Source organism: Marmota marmota, unplaced genomic scaffold, assembly GCF_001458135.2.
Source record: "Marmota marmota marmota unplaced genomic scaffold, marMar, whole genome shotgun sequence".
Lineage (NCBI taxonomy): Eukaryota > Metazoa > Chordata > Mammalia > Rodentia > Sciuridae > Marmota > Marmota marmota.
In genome coordinates, this window is record NW_025999960.1 from 21,086,785 (window position 1) to 21,105,369 (window position 18,585).

Genomic DNA, 18,585 nt, shown 5'->3' on the forward strand with positions numbered 1-18,585 from the left:
TTTGCTCAATATGAATTTTATGGAGTGTAGCATCCATCATATAAAAGTAGAAGACAAAAATCTGTTTATTATATGAGAACAAAGAGAGCAGATAATGAAAAGTAGGAATATATACCTTCCAGAACATTTATAGATAAAAATGGGGGTAAAATTGATTTGAGTATTAAACCAGTTCACTGATCCTGAAGAAATGTTTTTCTGTTCTAGAGCACTGATAACTATGGAAAACATAGAAAGGAACAGAGAAATACAGACATAGGCAATTTGTCTGGATACTTAAGAATTTTGAAAATGATCTTATGTCAAGGTATATCTGAAAAAATTAAATAATTTTTAACATGAACAAATTTTGTATAACACCAAGAGTGCTATGAGATGCAAAAGAAAATAGTTTTTTTCCCCTCAAATCTTACCTTGAATATTGAACTATCCCATTCATCATCCACAAAAAAAGAAATAATGTGGGAAAGTGCTTTATTGTTTGGAAAAGAAGACAAATCAGAGTGTCTCCAGTTTATAAAAGTAAAATTGGTGAAAATTTAAATTTAAATATGGCTTTATATAACAGAGACCCCTTTTAAAAAAATAATTTTAGTTGTAAATGGAATTTTTATTTATTTAATTTATTTATTTATTTATATGTGGTGCTAAGGATTGAACCCAGGGCCACACTCATGCCATGTAAGCACTCTACCACTGAACCACATCTCCTGCCGTACCAGAGGCCATTTTAACAGATTGGTAGTTGTCATGCAATACAAACTTTGGACTTAGACTGGTAGCATCCTCCCATTCATTAGACATCTCCATATATGATTATCATGGACACATTGCTTTGGATGATTGACTTATCCTGATAGTTTGTAGTGGTTTGAATGCAGGAAGAGAAATAAATTTGTTAAAGTTATAAAGTATTTTTTAATGAAGAGGAAAGCAACATCAAAACGTACTGTGTTACATGGAGAGTGAGTTCTCAAGTGTTTTTGTGTTTGTTTTTTTAAAAGATTTTACTTTCAAAATTTTTATTATTTTTCTTTGTTTTCAATGAATATATTGAAATATTCAAAAGACAGAGATTTATACTAAAATTGTGAAAATACAATAAAGAAAATAAAGGAATAACTAATATTTGTGATAACAGATTTTAAAAAAAAGTATTTTGTGTCAATGTACTAAAAAATCATTTTTTTCTAAAACAACAAATAGGAATTGTTTTAAAATTATATGTGTTTACATGTTATTCTGTTTTGTATATGTTTAAGGTGTATAATCATGTTTTTATATATAAATATATAAATAAATATATATGCTTAGTAAAATGATTACTAAGTCAAGTTTGATTGTTTTCTTATCACAAGAGCACCTAAAATTTGCTCTCAAATCACATTTTTAGGATACAATATAGTATTAACTGTAGTACCAATATTAGTTCTCTAGTCTTATCTATTTTTCATACCCACAAATCTGTACCTTTTGAAGATATTACTGTGGTGAGCCGTTCTAATTAGACCGTGGCCGCCATTAGAAGATGGCGCTGGCTTCCACTGTGGCCTGTGATAAACAACTCCTAATATGGAGAATTGGCACGCAATCCCTTACCACCCTATGGGAAAGGTCCACGTGGCAGCTTAAGATTGGTATGCTGGAGGCTTTATTAGGCTGTGCTTGGGCGCTCGGCGACGGGTCACTAGAAGATGATACATGAATCAAGGCCTGAATAAACTGCTGAAGGAAGAATCCTGTGTCGTGTTTTCCCTTGCCGGCGAGGGGTCACGGCATATTACAATATATATTTTAAATATACCATAATATAAAAGTATTTATACGTATATACATCTACACAAACAATGGAATATTATTCAGCTTTATAACAAAGATACTGCCTCATTGGCATTTGTGACATCATGGATAATCCTGAAGGACATTATTCTAAGTGAAATAAGCCAGACACAGAAAAAAAAATTTCTTTCTGTTTCTCTATTAGGATAGTATATTTCTTATTTCTTCACATACTTTACAATTAACTAGAGGACACCTTGATAAAGAGAAAAAAATAATGAGAAATTCCACTGCAGTGACAGATTTTATTCTTCTTGGACTGACAAAGGACCCACAGTGGCAGGTTGTACTTTTCGTGTTTCTTCTTGTTACCTACATGCTAAGTGTGACTGGGAACCTGATCATTATCATCCTCACCCTTTCAGATCCTCATCTGCAGACACCCATGTATTTCTTCCTTCGGAACTTCTCCTTCCTAGAAATTTCGTTCACTTCTGTCTGCATCCCCAGATTCCTTGTCATTATTGTGACAGGAGACAGAACCATTTCTTACAATGGTTGTGTGGCTCAGTTATTTTTTTTCATCTTCTTGGGAGTGACAGAATTTTACCTCTTGGATGCTATGTCCTATGATCGCTACGTGGCCATCTGCAAACCTCTTCATTACAAGACCATCATGAGCAGCAGAGTCTGCATCCTTCTTGTCTTCAGCTCATGGCTTGCAGGATTCCTGATCATCTTTCCACCAATCCTCCTTCTGCTGCAGTTGGATTTTGGTGCCTCCAATATGATTTATCATTTTATCTTGACTCTCCTCCAATTCTGCAGCTTTCTTAAACAAACACTCACTTTTTAGAACTCATGGTGTTCTTTTTAGCTGTGGTAACACTCATGTTCACCTTCACATTAGGTATTCTCTCCTACACAAATATCATCCGGACAATTCTGAAAATTCCTTCTACAAATTAAAGGAAAAAAGCCTTTTCCACTTGTTCCTCCCACATGATGGTTGTCTCCCTCTCTTATGGCAGCTGCATCTTCATGTACATTAAGCCCTCTGCAAGGGAGAGGGTGACATTAAGCAAAGGAGTAGCTGTGCTCAACACTTCAGAGGCTCCTCTCCTGACCCCTTCATATATACACTAAGAAATCAGCAAGTAAAGCAGGCCTTCAAGAGCATGGTCCAGAGGATGGTATTTTCTGCAAGTTAATGAATGTGATTCTGTGGGAAAATGGACCTCTTGAGGCAAAACTGAATGAAAAATTACCTATAAATTCTTTCTGAACACCTCATTTTGCTTCTTTGCTTAGACATATTTATATATCACCAACACCTCTTGTCCCAGTTATCCTAAAAACAGAGTCTTAACTATTTTAAGGTAATAGACAGAGCACTTGATCTTGCACCTGTGTAGCTACATTTTAGGTAAATCAATAATCCCCACTGTTTCTCATATCAAATCAAGATAGATTGAGAATTTACTCATAAAATCATTTTCTTATGAGAAGTTTGTGTTGACTGTTCATGTCCTCAGTAAGGCCTCCAATTAGCAGCAGGCTATCAGTAACTAATCTTTGGGAAAGTCAATGTTAGACATTAATTTTAAACTGTGCAGGGATTCATCAACCCTAAGCCCAGAATTGTTCAAAGGTCAGCCTTATGCTATAAGGTGAAATATTATTGTAAAATATTGTAAACCAATAAAATTCTGATTGCTGAGGTTTTATGAAAAATACATCAGACAAACATTGGTGGTCATTTTTATAGACTTTCAATAAATTATTTATAATAATTTTTATTATTTACACTGTAATATTTCATTAAAAAGTCTTCCTTCAAGCATACAGAAATTGTATGTATGTAGCATTCACTGTCTCATGCTGTTTTTGTAATCATGGGACAATGTCACATTATTGTCTGCATGATTCAAAAACACATAGTCAATTGATTTTCATTAGTGAATAATCATCTTGGAAGTTGATTCAAGCAAAGTTAAAAGGTTGCTAAGGATGAAAATTTCTTAACATTATCTCACACTGGAACTTCCTTAATTCACATTTCCATGAAACATTGCTCATGTTCTAGATAATGAAAATACTCAACAAAGCAACATTCATCCACTGAACATTGAATCACTTGAAATTACAACAGGTGGTGATTGGCTAAAACAAAATTATAATTATTAAGATCTGTCACTAGGGATCTAACTAGTAGAGCACTTGCCTAGCATGCCTGAGGACCTGGGTTTAATCACCCTTATTGCAAGAAAAAAATGAGAGAAAGATAAAGAGAAAAAAAAAAAAACCGAGAGATTATCACCCATGAAGTCTAAATAATTATTATACAACCAGACAATTTTGGAAGAGTCTTAATTGTATGTGTGTCTGTATATGTACACTTACTTGGAAAGGTGAAACAAAAAGAGATAATTTAATTAGAATAGAAAAAGAGGATAGGAGTTATTTTTTAACGTTGCATAACATTTTCTATCTTGTTTTCTACTTAATTAAATTCCTCTAATTTAAGAATAAATGCCTTAATGTTTTTCTTTCTTTTTTTTTCATTACTGCTTCATTGATATCAGGGATGAAACCCAGGGGCACTTAACCACTGAGCCACATCTCCAGTCCTTTTTATTTTTTATTTTGAGACAGGATCTCACTAAGATGCTGAGACTGACTTTGAACTTGTGATCCTCCTGCTGCTGGGATTATAGGCCTTTGCCACCACAGCCATCAATATTTTTCTAAAACAATCTACTTATTTATGTTTCTATAAAAGTAAACCACATTTGTCATTAACATCTTCTTCTTCTTCTTCTTCTTCTTCTTCTTCTTCTTCTTCTTCTTCTTCTTCTTCTTCTTCTTCTTCTTCTTCTTCTTCTTCTTCTTCTTCTTCTTCTTCTTCTTCTTCTTCTTCTTCTTCTTCTTCTTCTTCTTCTTCTTCTTCTTCTTCTTCTTCTTCTTCTTCTTCTTCTTCTTCTTCTTCTTCTTCTGTTAGAAGCAACTTGATAACTCAGGAATTGTGGTGGTATTTTCCAGTTCTATGTATCTACTTTCTATATTATATTTATGCTTTCATAAAAATTATTTTTCTTTATCTCTATTCCACACAATGCTAAGAGAACTGTTTAGGTACAGTCATTTAATAATGCTATCTTCAACATCTTCCAAAATTAAAATAATTAATACCATTCAGTCGTTGAGGAGAGTGGCAGAAACGTGTGAATAATTGTAAAGAATCTCAAAGAAAGGAGACACAGAGACAAGATGCAGGGCAGGGGAGGTGGCAGAGTGGCCCTTTGTCCGAGTAGCCACGTTTATTCATAACAATAGGTTACATTAGGTCTTTTGTACCACAACCACATTATTGTTTAGAATATCAGTAAGGTTGGTTATTCTGCACTTACATTTCATAGTTACAATATGTAATGTTTAGAGGTTTGTGCAGTTCTCAACGAGGTCCATTGTCTGAAGTTACTTTTAGGCGCACAGCTCCAGGAGAACCAGAGCATGGAAAAGCAATGTAGTTATCAAACAAGCAAGTTCCTTTATTCCCAGGAATTATGTGCCTAAGATTAAGGTTGAAGCTGATAAGACTCTAGCCTGGAGGGCATTACTGTAGAAACTGGGCATCCTATGCCTTTGCACAGAAACTTTCCAAGGCACCAAGCATGCTACAGCCATCAGGGACCTCAATCCCAAACACAGAACCCCTATGGCTCCCCTTTCTTGTTTTTGTTTTGTTTTGTTTATGGCATTTGGGTGAATAATGTGTGTTTCCTTCTTAAAGTTGCTGGAGGCAAAAAAAAATAGGGTAGGTATTGACAGCAGCAAGTACAACATAACAATTCCAGTATTAGTAAACATCCAGGTATGAATAAGTGCTTGACCTAAGCAAAGTTGGGTAAACACGAAGTTAGCCAATCCAATAAGCCTAAACCTTCATCACCTTGTCCGATCTTATCAATGATATCATTAAAGTAATTTAACTCCTTTGAAATACAATTACCATTAAGACTTAAGTTAAAGCAACACATATTATTAAACTCTTGAAATCCTTTATGATGTAATAATAACAAATAATCAATTGCAGCCCAATTGTCAAATATGGTTTGATGATGTTGTTTTTGTTCTTCATGAAGCATATTAATTGACACAGAGGTAAAATCAATATTATTTGCCATAGCACAGCCCAGTTTTATGCTGGTTTTGTAAGCCCCAACAGCTAGTCCAGGTATACCCACTAAGGACAATGTCAAAGTGTCAAATTTTGTCTTAGAGAGAATCTCACTGAATCATCACAGTTTTTATCAAGGGTAATAGCCCTTTTATGAATCCATTATGCAGGATGATGGCCTGTTAAATCCTGTATGGATGGTAAGAACTGTTAGCCTGTTAAGACAACAATGGGTACCATGAGACATTTTTGTAGGTATATAACAATTTTAGCCAAGTGAACCCAGATAGTATAATGGGTTTTAAAAGTCAAGGAGTCTGACTGTACTGAATTTCCATAGGTGAGATACAACAATAGAACAACATTATTGTTAAGACCAAACCATTTACAAAGTTCTGTGTGAGTTTAGCAATCAAAGCAGTAACTAAGTTTTCTGGAGGACATTTTAACCCCATTTGAGCCAACAGCTGTTGAACTGATGTTGTTAATGATTTTGTATTTCCCCAAGTCACTTGAAGTCTAGTAGCTTGGGATACTCTTTCAGTGTATCTTCTCTTTAGAGGAGAGTGATCTTTGTCCTTTTGTTTGGTGATATTCTCTTTATTCACAATCAAACAAAACTTGGGGATCAGGTTGTGAAGTCCCTTATCTCCATGTGATCAGAGGCGAAGGGTCTTGTCCTCCTGGGTCTGGTGGAAAACTATATGTTACATAAATTTTTGGTAATGGCTGGTGGGAATAAAATATCTATCCAAAGAAGGTAACCAATTGTGAGTATAAAGTTTGTATTGTATGTTGAGTGCATTAACCGAAAATAAAACAATATTTAAAGCATTATTAATATGAGGGAGGCTAGATGCCCTTTTTAATTTTTTTACATTTTTTATTAGTTGCTCAAAACATTACAATGATCTTGACATATCATACATTTGATTCAAATGGGGTACATAATCTTAATCTTATTTTTCCACGTGTACAGATTGCAGGATCACATTGGTTATACAGCCCCATTTATACATAGGGCCATACTAGTGTCTATTGAATTGTGCTGCCCTTCCTATCCCCCCCTCCCCTCCCCTCCCCTTTTCTACCCAATCTACTGTGACTCTCTCTCTGTTTTTTCTTCCCCCTCACACCATTTTATATGTAATTTTGCATAACAATGAGGGTCTCCTACCATCTTCCATGCAATTCCCCTTCTCTCTCCCATTCCCATGCACCTCTCGTCCCTATTTAATGGTAATCTTCTTCTCATGCTCTTCCTCCCTGCTCTGTTTTGAGTTGCCCCTCTTATATCAAAGAAGATATTCTGCATTTGCTTTTTAGGGATTGGCTAGCTTCACTTAGCATAATCTGCTCTAATGCCATCCATTTCCCTGCAAATGCCACAATTTTGTTGTTTTTTAGTGCTGAGTAATATTCCATTGTGTATAAATGACACATTTTTTTATCCATTCATCTATTGAAGGGAATCTGGGTTGGTTAGATGCCCTTTTTTATTTTATATTAAGAGGTAAGTTTTAAGAGTATGATGTATTTGTTTAACCAAAGCATGTCCAGCAGGATATGAGGAATTTTATGATTTAAATATATATTTTATTGATTACAAAGTTGTATAAAAGCATGAGATATATCTGTAGGGTTATATCCATTTTTAAATGACTAGCTTGCTCATGGTGGCAAAACAATGAGAAATGTAAGTAGATACCTTATTAGACCTTTGGGCACTAGCCCAAATGAACTTAGAATGATTTATCAATAAAAAACATGAAGAAAGGAGTAAGGATGAAAAGAAGGGAAATGGGTAACCTCCATTTGTCAAAGTGTATTAGAAAGTGGAACTTGTGGATTTACACATTTTTACATAGGGTCCCGAAAGGTGAGAACAATTTTGACTATAGCATGAGCCTGTTGAGAAGAGATGGAAAAGAGCTCAATTGGTAGAGCATGGGATCCTTAATCCCAGGGTCATGGGTTTATGCCCCACGTTGGGTGCCAATTGTAAACAATCTCAAAGAAAGGAGACACAGAGACAAGGTGCAAGGGCAGGGAAGGTGGCAGAGTGGCCCTTTGTCCAAGCAGCCACGTTTATTTATAAAAATAGGTTACACTAGGTCATGAGTACCATAACCACATTATTGTTTAGAGTATCAGTAAGGTTTCTTATTCTGCAGTACATTTCATAGTTAAAATATGCAAAGTTAGGAGGTTTGTGTAGTTCTCAAGAAGGCCCATTGTCTGAAGTTACTGTTAAGTGGGCAGCTCCAGGAGCACCAGAGCTTGGTGAAACCTTGTAGTTATCAAGCAAGCAAGTGTCTTTATTCCCAGGAGTTATGTGCCTAAGATTAAGGGCAAAGCTGATAAGACTCTAATATGGAGAGTATTACCATAGCAACCAGGCCACCTATGCCTTTGCATAGAAACTTTCTCAGGCACCAAGCATGCCACAGTCATAATGTCATCAGGGACCCCGATCCCAAACATAGAAGCCTCATTGTTATACAAAATTACATATAAGAGGCTGTGAGGGGAATGGGAAAAAAAAAAACAAGGAGAGAAATGAATTACAGTAGATGGGGTAGAGAGAGAAGATGGCAGGGGAGGGGAGGGGGGATAGTAGAGGATAGGAAAGGTAGCAGAATACAACAGTTACTAATATGGCATTATGTAAAAATGTGGATGTGTAACCGATGTGATTCTGTAATCTGTATTTGGGGTAAAAATGGGAGTTCATAACCCACTTGAATCTAATGTATGAAATATGATATGTCAAGAGCTTTGTAATGTTTTGAACAACCAATAAAAAAAGGAGGGATTGCAGGGAAGCACAGAAAATATATCAATTTCTCTATGAACAAGGTTTATTGTTGGACAACAAATGAAACTAATTGCCTTTTGAAGTACTGTTTATAGAACACCGGACAAAGCACTGTATATTTATTAGACTTTAAGTGGCCAAAAATACTATTAGACAAAGCTCTGTAAGAAAAGGATTACTATTAGGAACTATGCATAAGTTAGAAACTGTGTGAGTACATTTAATGGCATATTTAATTCCTTAAACTTTTCTCCTGTTATTTTATCTGGATGTTATTAAAAAGCATTACATGTATTTTATAAAGAAATTATTGTTTATAAAGTTGACTGGTGTGCTGATTAAGTTTCTAACATTAAGTACTTTGCAATGAGTCATATGTAGTCCAAATGAAGCAAAATTTTATATCATTAACCTGTGCCCACAGTCCACAAATTTAATGAAATATTTTTTATTCACTAAGGAAGTAGATGGATGAATGAATGAAGGCTCAGAAAGCTGCTGTCTTTAGAAACAGTAAATATAGGCCATCCTCAGTACCAAGTCTTTCTTTCCAGATGCCCATGTTATGCTGCTAACTATTATTTGCTCTTAGTTTTCATCTTCCAGAACATAGAGATCCACAAGAGTATTGTGTGTGTGTGTGTTCAAATATATACATTATGTGTTTATACATATATTCAAATGTTGCATATAAGTGTATAGATGTGTGTACATGCTTATAACTAGTGTACGCCCTCTAAAGTTTCATGTGGCATTCCACTCCTGCATCCTCAATATTTAATAGTTGAAAGAAACAATGTACCAAGGCAAATTTCAAAATACCTATATTCTTATGACCATTATTCAATAAAGAAGGAGAAAAGAAAAAAATCAAATTCTTCAGAGTTTCCTAGACATACACAAGTTACAAACAAGTATATACACATCTATGCATTTGAATATATATATATATATATATATATATATATATATATATATATATGTGAATATTTTCATATAAGTATACACAATGACATTTATATATAAATACACATATAAATATAAAATGTTAAACACAATAAACTCTAATTTAATCCTTTTATTTGTACTTTTTTATTTTTTAAAAATATTTTACTGGTGAATTGCAATCACACATAATAGTAGGCCTCACTGTGATATATTTCTACACACAGTACAGTTTAGTCTATTTCATTCCCTCATGTATTCTCCAATCCTTCCTCTCCTCCTTCCCCCTAATCTTCCTTCTCTACACTACTGATCTCCCTTCTATTCTCATGAGATCCTTTTTCTCCTTTTTGTCTCTCTAGCTTGCACATGTAAGAGAACATGGAACCCTTGACCTTCTGAATCTGGCTTATTTCAGATAGCATGATGTGCTCCAGTTCCATCCATTTTCTACAAATGATATAATTTAATTTTTCTTTATGGCTGAGTAAAACTCCATTGTGTATATATGCCACATTTTCTCTAGGTAAAAGTTTGGGAGCAGCAAAAATATGTGCACACATTTTTTTAGATGAATGGAAGGTTTCAGTACAATTTTTCTTTAGCTTGTGAAGGGAACAACTCATAGATATATTCTGTGAGTCCGACACTGGCATTACTATAATAGCTACACAAATGCTATTCTCGCCTCCATGCTGAAATCTAACACTAAAAATTGTTATTTTTTATTTAGAAATAATTGCTAAANTGCCTTCCTACATTCCCATGGGTGGAGCTATGCTCACCTGTTCCTTTGTAATATTACCCCTTGCCCTGTTTAGTACAGAATGTTCCATGGAAATGCCTTTTGTGTGTCCCTTTCTCTTACTGTGCCCTTGGGTGTGGCCTACCTAGATGTCAGTCAACTTGCTGACAGCAGACATCAAGAAACTAGACTCAGCCCCTTGAAACCTGACCCCTTGCTTCATTTGAATAGCTTCTCCTCAATAAAAGGGGTCAGCTTTTGCTCTCTCTCTATTTCTGGGGACCCTTAATGTCAGAGGAGCCGTCACAGCACCCCCAAAGAAAAAAAGTATTTCTGTCTCTTGTGTGTTTATTTCACGCAGCCCAGTTAGCCCAGTTTCCCTGGAGTGACCCCTGAGTGTTTTAGTTGCAAGCAACTGGCAAGTGGGAAGTGGGGAAAAGGGACTATCAGGAAGCAATGTCCTTTCTCAAGGACTGCTCCACTCACAGGAGTGTAGCTGCTTCTAGATCTCTTTAAAATACTAACCAAAGAATTAATCTCTTACATAATGAAAAAGAGTCACAAAATCATCTAAACCAGCATCTACCATGGAGATTACATGCAAGATGCAAATTACATAATCTGCGTACATTAACCTTGGAACAAAATTATGAGGTCAATTTCAAAACTACATAAAGGACAATATTATTCATTTCCAAAGTTTTGTTTTCAATTTGATTGCAATAAACTGAAGCTGAAATGTGAAGGTGAATCAGGAGGAAGATGATTCATTACTTACTAATCCAGATTCTTTCATTGAAATTAATACATATATTGCATACATATTATATCATTTAATCTTTATAAACACCTTATTATCATCACTATAGTTCAGGTAATTAAAATCAGTCTTGCCTTTCCCATACATCTGCCCATCTAGCACCAACATGGTAGTAAAATGTTTCTGTGGTCACACAGTAACATATAGGCCTTAAGGACCTAAGAATTTAATCTGGAAGGATTAAATTCCAAAAGGCATTACACTCCCTAGAGAAGACCTGATCCCAAGGTGAGCTTTCTACACACAAATAATGTGTTCATATCCCTAAGTGAAAAGCAGTAACTTTCCAATTTTCAATTAATCATATGTAAAAATAATTTGAAAATAAAATGACACATTACACATTTACACTTAACTGTGTATTATAAACATAAAACAAAAATTAGATAATTTGGATATGGTGGAAAATAGACATTTTAAAATAAAACTCATGACACTATTTTTATTGTTAAATGAGTATTATAGAGAAAGTATACAAAATCAATAATGCAAATTTCTATATAATAAGGAAAAATTATGCATAAATCCGGAATAACATACAAACACCATCAGTAATTGGATTTTCAAGTTTATATATTAGCAAATATATCTATCCCCAAGACTCATCAACTTTATTGATATTGCTGTAGTTTTCTTGTTCACACTATCAAAATTACCTCTTTGTTTGGCTTTATCTTTTATTTTTGCTCAGGTAATTGTACAAATTTCATCCTTACACAATTTTATGGAACATATAATATTTATGCAATTATGTATTCACCAGCATGATCAAAATAAAGAACTTTTGCAGAATCCAAAATAAAAATTAAAAAGGGCTGGGGATGGGGCTCAGTGGCAAATAGTCCCTGGGTTCAATCCCCAGTATTCTTCCACCAAAAAAGAGAATTTCTGAGGAAAAACCAATTTAAGTAATCTACAAATACACCAAATTTAAGTAAAAAGATTCAATTGGGTTAAAAGTAAAGGAATGAAAAAGTTAATATTATTCTCAAACTAGTCAAAAAAAAGCTGGTGTAGCAATATAAAATTTAGGAAAATTATAGACATTTATAAAATATTGCCAGAAGAGCACTTTTAAGGAAAAAAGAAGAAAAATTAAGTAAGTAACAGAAAAAAAGCAAACATTAATGAAATTTATACTTAGGAAAAGAAGGGTAAATTGATAACATTGATAAATACTAATTAAATTGAACAAAATATGCCAAAAAAGGAAGATAAAAATTAATGAAATAAGAAATCAGTGGTCATCACTACTGATTCAGCAAATAATCATAAATAATAATCATAAAGTAATAAACTTGGTAATGAAAACTTTGTGCCCATAACTTGAAACTGTAGATGAAATGAACCTTTTGATTCCTCAAAAATAGAAGCTGTCACATCCCACACAGAGAACAATCTGAACAAGTTCGTCTGTATTAAAGAAATGAGTCATTCATTAAAAGCTTTTCAAAACAAAAAAACTAGGTCCAAAGGATTTTATTGGTGAATTCAATTGGCATAAATATGAAAACATATGAATTGCCTACAATTTTTCAGAATATAAAAGAAGAATGCACATGTCTTATTATTCTATAATACCAGCATTAATCTGATACAAAAACCATGTAAAGTCATTGAAAGGAAGGAAGGCTACAAATATCTCTTATGAACATAGTGACAGAATTTCTCAGCAAAATATTAGTAAATAATATCTAACAATATGTGAAGATAATTAAATGTCAAGAATGGATGCAATTTATTCCAGATATTCAAGTCTAGTTCAATTGTTAATGTCAACTTTAAATAATCTTATCACCAGGCTAAAAAATATCACCAGGTTAAAAGACAGTATGGTTACTGGATAGCAAGTGATTTAGAAAGACAATTCTTAAAAAAAAAAGACAAAGCCAGATTCATCTCAAAGTCTTAGTGATAGGAGGAAATCTTTCATAACTTAATAAGAATATTCAAGGCAGCGGAGCACAACAGACACTAGGATGGCAATTGTAAATCAATGGATGTGTAACTGATGTGATTCTGCAATCTGTGTATGGGGTGAAGGTGGGAGTTCATAACCCACTTGAATCAAAGTGTCAAATATGATATGCCAAGAAATTTGTAACGTTTTGAACAACCCACAATAAAAAATTTAAAAAAAAATATTCACCTAATAAACAGAAAACTAACATTATACTTAATGCGGATAAACTTGAGACTTTTCCCTGAAATGCAGGACCACGATATTCTCTCTCACCTCTTATTCAACATCATCAGCTAAGTATTTAATCAAATAAGGCAAAAAAATAAAAAATAAAACACAAGTGTGACAATTAGAATGCCCTTGATATTTATTGGGGTTATGTTTTAATAAATCTTATGAAAATTAAAAATATCATATAAAAAATTCATTTAATACAAATAACCAACTGAACATCACAGTCCTGCCTTGCCTACTTCAAATGTACTCAGAACAATTACATTAGCTTACAGTTAGGTAACAAAGCCTCTTTTACACATGGTGACCCTGTGATTTTGTCTCTGACAGGGAGCTACCTGGCTGCCACTGCCAGAGTCATGAGAGTATCATATTAATTTTGCTAGGTTCTAGAGAATGCATATCACTTTTTTGCCTTCATAAAGGTAAAACGTCTAAACATCACAAGTCAGGAATCATCTGTATTTCCATTTGTCCTTTTCTTCTTTTTCTGTTATTCTGCCTTCTCTTGGTTTTAATGGACACATTATTTTTCTATTATGTACACTCTGTTTATATAATTTATATCATGATATATTTTTTATTTATAAAGATTTCTTCACAGTGTACAATATACATTTTAACTAATCAGCATTTAAATCAAATGCAGGAGGATCATGAGTTTAAAGTCAGCCTCAGCAATGGAAAGGCACTATGAAACTCAGTGAGACCATCTGTAGTAAAATACAAAATAGGGCTGGGGATGTGGCTCAGTGGTTGAGTTCCTCTGAGTTCAATCTCTACTACCCAAAATACTACTACTACTACTACTACTACTACTACTATTACTACTACTACTATTACTACTACCACTACTAATAACAACAACAACAACAATAACAATTTCTAGTGTAACATTTCAATTCAACATTCAACAACAGTAACATTTATAGTGTACTGTGAGATTTTTGTAACAATATATCACCAAATCCTGTCTTTTATTCACTTTTAAATGTGTTTAAACATGTCACACAGTTTTAATAGCCATACATTAAAAAGACAGTTTTCTTTTATCTTCGTTTAGTTCAATTACAACTATTTCTTTATAGAGATCCAAATTCTTACTAGTGTGAAGTTCCTTCTAGCTGGAAGGCTTTCCTTAACATTTCTTGTACATTAGATATTTTGGTAAATAAAAACTTTAGTTTGTATTTGCATGACAAATTATTTTTTCCCTTTTAATGAGTATTTTTGCTGTGTATAGAAAATATCTAAGTCAACTTGCCTTTTTTCTTTCGGAACTTAAAGATGTCATGACATTATCTTTTGTCTTTCAGGGTTTCACATGAGCATCTGCCATGATTCTTACCCTTGTTCCTTTGAAACAATTTCTGCCTCTGGCAGCCTGGTGCTTCTTCCTTTTGTCTTAGTTGTTGGGCAGCTTTCATGTAATATGCCTAGGTCTGTTTTGCTCCACAGTTTTCTAATTCTTGGTATTCTCTGAACATTTTAGGTCTGTTATTTTGTGTGTGCCATCAATTTTGGAAAATTATCAGCCATTAATTCTTTGAATATTTCTTGAGGACATTTGCATAATCCAGCCAGGAGATGGGCTCTGCTTCAAGCTTGCTATTACTGTGGTTAACTTCAGTAACTACAAGAAAGGCATTTCTTTGTAATACTTATATTTTGGGGGCAGAATATTTCATCAAAGTTATGTTGGAGGGTGGGTACAGATATATACCTCCATTTGGATTCTTTCTTCTCATGTGAGTTTGGCTCTTCTCTTTGTACTGTTTCCAAAATGAATCTGTCTTTTGGTAGCTCTGTTGGCTGTATTTTACTATTATGACTACTCAAAAGATGCTACTATGCATGGGGTGGGGAGCCGAGAAAGGGGCACTCTGTGGTGTTCTGATTCTCAGCCTTTACAAAGGAATGTGAACCTCCATTTTAGCATTTGTTCTTCACAAGTGCTTCTGTCCCCATCCAGGTGTAATGTTGGTCCTAGCATGTATGTCAATCTCTTTTCCATAAACTCAGATACTTACTTCTCCAAATCTTCTTTCAAAATTACAGAGATTTCTACTGAAACAATCAGCCTTAGAATTTGAGTATACATAAATGAAAAAGATTGTGTTTGTGTGTGTGTGTATTTTTAACAACAAAAAATAATGAAAGGACACGATGTGATAAGCTGGAAAATAGATGGAATGAGAGTCATATCACGTGAAATAAGCCAAATACAAAAATCAAGGATCTCATGATTTCCTCTCATATGTGGAAGCTAGAGAGAAAAAAAGAAAAATAGACATCTCATGAAAATATAAGGAAAACTAGTAGGATAGAAGCAGGACATTGGGTGGAGAGAAGACTAGAGGGTAAATACAGAAACTGGGCAATGAAATTGATCAAATTATGTTATGTGCATGTATGAATATGCCTCAATACACTATTATTCCATAATATGGCATAATATACTATTATGTATAATTATTGTGCATCAATAGAAAAATTTTAATATAATCAGTATAAAATCTACAAGGAAATAAGTTCAAAAAAATAGGTCTATTTAAAAATGATAAACATTTCAAAATTCCTCCTTTGTTCTCAAATTGGAGAATATATTTTTTTGCCCACAAAAAATGTACAGCCGATTTTTTATCCCCATTTATTTTAATGTTAATCAGTGGTATTTTAGAACCTGATTACATATCTTCAAAACATACAGACACACTCATGAAAAGAAGAATAAAATTGCACATAATTGATGAGTACTGGTGGTGATTCATTGGATTCTCATAGATACAATACATACATACACAGGATGGGGGCTGGAGGGCACACACCATGTTGATGATTCTATTGTTTATTGTTTTCTTTAGTTGTGGAGATTAAATGCATAAAGACATGGGATACCAGTCTATAGTATTTAAAAGTTGTAGCAGGAGCTATATAAAATACTCACCATTACAAGAATATACCTTTAGATATTTAACTGAAATAGAAGAGAAACAAAGAAAAAATGTTTTAAAAAGATGATAGAAAACATACAAAAAGTGAGGAGAAAGAAAGTATATGCAAATATCTGTCATCCTAAATGTTCAAAAAATAAGAAAGGAAGAAAAAAATACAGAAGGCAAGAGGGAAGAGAAATAGGAAGAGAAGGTGGAAGGCAGGTTAGCTTCCTGCAACATCACATATTTTAATAAAACATTAACATTGTGTTGCTAATAAAGCAGTCTTTCTTAGATATTGATAAGATGAAATAAGATAATATTTACAGAGTTACAAGTGGGCTTGTTTGTTGTAGAAAACCATGTGTGATATTTCTAATAAGAATTCATAGTGGAATATTTTGATGAACAAAAAATCACACAATTACATTTAAGTAATAAAGTGATTTGAGCAATTCAAGAAAGAATACCATGGGGATTCATCAAGTTATTAAAAATAAAAATACCCAGAAAGACATTAAAGTCTCCTTATGGGTGATTTTCATGACTGCCATAATATAAAACAAACAAATTAAAGGGATGTGTTATAAAGATAGCTGGTACAGGCTGTAGTTTTCACTAATTTTCAGTAATATGCTTTTACAAAGGCCAAAGCTGTTATTTCAAAGTTGTAAAGGTACATCTCTTTACTAGATCCCTCAGGGCTTGTATCACTTGCTTATTTCTTAGGGAATAAATGAAAGGATTTAGTACAGGTGCAACGGAAACAGCAAGCATTGATACCCCCCTTGTTTAAAGATATGCTTTCCTCTGCAGAAGGCTTTATATACATAAAAATACAACTGCCATAAGAGATGGAGACCACAATCAGGTGGGAGGAACAGGTAGAAAAAGCCTTCTTTCTCTCCTGGGCAGAAGGGATCTTCAGAACAGTTGTTATGATTTTGATATAAGAGAACAATACCAGAGCCAGTGTATTCAAGAGGGTGATAACGGCTAAAATAAAATTTGACAACTCTAAGTCATGTGTGTCTGTGCAGGAGAGTTTCTGGATAGGAGAATAGTCACAGAAAATATGTTCAATAACATTGCCATCACAGAACTCCAGTGTCAAACTCACAATAACTCCAGGGGAGATTGCTACCCCAGCAACAACCAGCAGGTGGCTCACTCTGCTGCTCATAATGGTTGCATAATGAAGGGGTTTGCAGATGGCCACATAGCGGTCACAGGACATGGCTGCCAACAGGAAAAACTGTGTTATACCTATAAGAAGAGTAAAATGTCCCTGTGCCAAACAAGCATCAAGGGAAATAGTCTTGTCCTTAGTGACTATGCTGACCAGGTATCTAGGGATGCAGGCAGTTGTCAGTGTGATTTCTAAGAAGGAAAAATTTCTTAGGAAGAAATACATGGGAGTTTTGAGGTGGGGATCCAGCAAGGTCAGAAGGATGATGGTAAAATTTCCTGTAATACTCAAAAGATACGTTAAAAATCAAAAAAGGAAAACTACAATTTCCCAATTTGTGTCCTCTGTCAGTCCTACAATAATGAAGTTTGTCACTAATGTGTGGTTCCTCATAGTTCAATTCTGTTAAGATGCCATCTGACCTGCAAGGGGGTGAAGGTGATAAATAATTAAGCAATAATAAGGACACATCAAGTGCAGATTTTGAACTGATAATGAAGAACCCAGCAACTTAGTAGATGTGTATGTGCTTTGTTTTCCTTCGAGAGTTTTCACATTTTATGTAGCAATCACAACCACAGGCTAACCCCTCTTACTCTTATCTCCTTTCTGGATACTCATTTTCCTAATTCTCTTTTAGGATATATATATATCCTAAATATATATGTATTACTTTACAAAAGGATGGCTTTCTAATTTCCTGCTAGAAATATCTGCACACTTTATCTAGTTTTCCTAATATATGCAGACCTAACTCCTACAATCTCACTCATTAAACAGGAAAACATTTTTTAGGTTAATAAGGTTAATTCCCCTATTGTTAAAATCGTCTTCTGCTCAGTTCCTTTCAGAAAGATGTATATTCTTTGGATATATCTGCATTCCAAAATGTGTAGCTAATAAAAACTGACATTTTGCAATCAATCTTTTCTAAAGGATTATTTCCTTATGATATATGTATGGTTAGTTTTGAGGT

At 34.0% G+C, this 18,585-nt stretch overlaps 2 pseudogenes; one reads left to right on the plus strand and one right to left on the minus strand.

The window, feature by feature from the left end:
• Positions 1-2,056: 2,056 nt before the first annotated feature.
• On the plus strand, positions 2,057-2,990 carry LOC107148780 (annotated as a pseudogene).
• Positions 2,991-17,077: 14,087 nt separating this feature from the next.
• LOC107148781 lies at positions 17,078-18,002 on the minus strand (annotated as a pseudogene).
• Between the last annotated feature and the right edge of the window lie 583 nt (positions 18,003-18,585).